Here is a 3,185-nt window from a genome sequence, read left to right as displayed (position 1 = left end):
GTTTTCAATCGATATTTATTCAATAAGGGACCAGTTTTCCTACTTAGCGAAAGGGGACGAGTTTTCCGGGGTCGAGTTTTCCGGGGTCGAGTTTTCCAGGTACGAGTTTTCCGGATACGAGTTTTCCGGGACGAGTTTTCCTAAATTCTTTAAAGACAATATCTTCTTCAAGAACGGTCACAAAATGTGTTTTCAAGCGATAAGGGGCCAGTTTTCCTACCTAGTAAAAAAGGGAGGACTTCCGGGTACGAGTTTTCCGGGTGCGGGTTTTCGAGGTATGAGTTTTCCGGTGACGAGTTTTCCTAAATTCGAGTCTAACATCGCAAGTGCATTTGAGAAGTTTTATTGCCACGCAAGCCAAAGGACCTGGCATATAAAATTATCGAATTTAGGAAAACTCGTCCCCGGAAAACTCGTCTCCGGAAAACTCGTACCCGGAAAACTCGTCCCCGGAAAACTCGTCCCCTTTTGCTAGGTAAGAAAATTGATCCCTTATTAAATAAACATCGATTGAAAACACATTTTATGATCGTTCTTGAAGAAGATATTGTCTTTAAAGAGAATACACATCCCATAATATTTTTTTTTTAAATATTTTTACTTGTTTATTGTTGTTTTAAAAAAATTAAATTAATTTTTCCAAGTTTTCGTTTTCTACCTAGCTTTGAAAGTTTTTGGTCTTTCAACTTATTTTAAAGAGTTTATTTAGTAAAAAAAAAAAATAGTAATGTCGAGTGTTACTTATGAACAAAAAATGTCCGATAAGAGGATCATGTTTTAGGAGGATAATTGCTCAAAAATAGAAAATTAAAGAAAATATTAAGGTAGATATAGTTTTAAAACGACCCCCCCCCCTACAAAAGAAAATATATTTGTATATTTTTAGGTAATAATGCATGTATATTTTTAGGTAATAATGCATAATATTTTTTTTTTTAAATAATTTTACATGTTTATTGTTTTAAAAAAATTAAATGGATTTTTATAAGTTTTCGTTTTCTACCTAGCTTTGTAAGTTTTTTGGTGTTTAAACTTATTTTAAAGAGTTTATTTAATTAAAAGGAAATAACAAGTAATGTCACACTCGACATTAATTAGTAAATAATTTTTAACAAAAAATGTCCAAAAATTAAAGAAAATACTGAGGTAGATATAGTTTTAAAACGAGCCTGCCTCACCTCCAAAAGAAAATAAATTTGTATATTTTTAAGTACAACACAAGTGCCCCCGAAATAACTTTTAAACGGTACCCTCCTGGCTTTCGAAATAATAACGTTATTATTTTAGCGCGGTACCAAAATTACATAAGACCGTGTTTTCTTTTTTGTTGTTTTGTAATAACAAAAGAATTATTTAAACTGAATTAATTCTTCTAAATAAAATAATTGCTTTCTTTGATAATACGTGTTTTCTTTCTTTATTTTTATTTCGTAATGACACAAAAAGTTCTAAAACTAGAGTATTTTTTAAATAAATATTTGGTTTCGTTTTTAGTATCTTGACTCAGTGATCAAGTTTGTTTTTTTAAGCAAGAGTTAAAAATAATGTTTAAAAATACTATGGGAGGGTGCATAGTCTCTTTTTAAAACAATATCTCCTTCAAGAACGGTAATAAAATGTGTGTTTCAATCGATATTTATTCAATAAGGGAACAGTTTTCCTACCTAGCAAAAAGGGGAAATTTTTCCGGGTACGAGTTTTCCGGGTACGAGTTTTCCGGGTACGGGTTTTCCGGAGACGAGTTTTCCCGGGACAAGTTTTCCGGACACCAAAATTATCAGTAGGTTCTTTGGTATGATAAGAGCACGTTCAAATGAATGTTTCTGTTTAAAGCACAACTGAACCATGATACTTGACTTTTTGCATTTTAAACTTTAATTCAAGCCGTTATTAATAAAAAAAATAATTTTATAAAATCAACGGTAGATTCTCTACAGTGCAATGTACACTACAATATATTGTGAAGTAAGTCACCGCGGGGAGGGGCATATAAAGCTTCCTCCCGGTGTACTGTGGTGGGTCTCCAACTAGAGCAGGCAATTAATCGATTTGATTGAAAAATGGTTCATTTCACCGATTTTTAAGACAATAAAAAGCAGGTGTGCGTTCATTTCATCCCAGGTAACGTCGGATTTCGTTGCTAGTCATATCTAAAGAACGACGAATAGAGACATTAAAAAGAAAATTACAAAAAAATAAGGGATGTGACTTTTTTTTTTTTTTTTTCTGTGTTGCGGTAAAGGTTGATTGGTTTGGGATAAGATGATACTGTTAGGAATCCACAAAAAAGACAGAACCGTTCTAAAAAAGAGGCGCGTATACATACGTCTATCTGTACATATAGGCACTAGACCTGCTTAAATTAGTCATTATTTGTGTGTGCAGTCAGCACCCACCCTATTTAAGGTTTAACCAGCTTCCTCCGAAGGAGGAAGTTTCATGGGAGTATGAAATTCACAAGCGGTCCTCAGTCGCATGTATATCCCGGTTATGGGAGATGACGACGTTAGGTTTTGGCAACTTTTTGCAGGGAGCTGCCGACGTCCTCCTACATACAGCACCTGGACTTCCCAAATTGGTCACCCATTTTAGTAATGACCAGGCTCAGCGTTGCTTAACTTCGGTGATCTGACGGGAACCGGTGTGTCAACGTGATTATGCCGTATATGGTCATTATTTGAGATAAATACACTAAAATTTATTTAATGCTTAGGTTTTTTTTAGAAGAAAAAGCTTGAACATTTGGATTATTCGGACTACTGTGTCTTGAGTGTTATTTGCACAACGTTTCGGTCGATGTAACCTCCAACCTTCTTCGGGAATCTCAAAATAGTTTTGTTTCTGGTGAGAGCAATATAAAAGCACCGTTTTTTTACTCGCTAACTTGTATTGTAGTCATTTTTATTTAATTATTTAATATTGCTATTTTTTATTTTATTTTATTTCGATTTTCTTTGTTGTTGTTGTAGTAGTAGTAGTAGTAGTAGTAGTAGTAGTAGTAGTAGTAGTAGTAGTAGTAGTGAGGGGAGTAGGTGATCCTTTCAGTACCGGTTCTGGGTTCGGTTAATCACGTGATTCAAAGGATATTGCTGGCGCTATAGTTCAACAGTTGAAAAGGAGTAATATAAAAAACAAAATTCTAAAAAACAGTTAATAATGTCAAAAAACAAAAAAGCAAACACAAA

General features: G+C 33.8%; 1 pseudogene; it reads right to left on the bottom strand.

Moving 5' to 3' along the window:
* Positions 1-2,549: 2,549 nt before the first annotated feature.
* LOC145246363 (5S ribosomal RNA) lies at positions 2,550-2,668 on the bottom strand (annotated as a pseudogene).
* Positions 2,669-3,185: the final 517 nt, after the last annotated feature.

Source organism: Euprymna scolopes, chromosome 23 (assembly GCF_053919585.1).
Source record: "Euprymna scolopes isolate OS-2025 chromosome 23, ASM5391958v1, whole genome shotgun sequence".
NCBI lineage: Eukaryota > Metazoa > Mollusca > Cephalopoda > Sepiida > Sepiolidae > Euprymna > Euprymna scolopes.
This window is presented reverse-complemented; position numbering and strand designations above follow the sequence as displayed.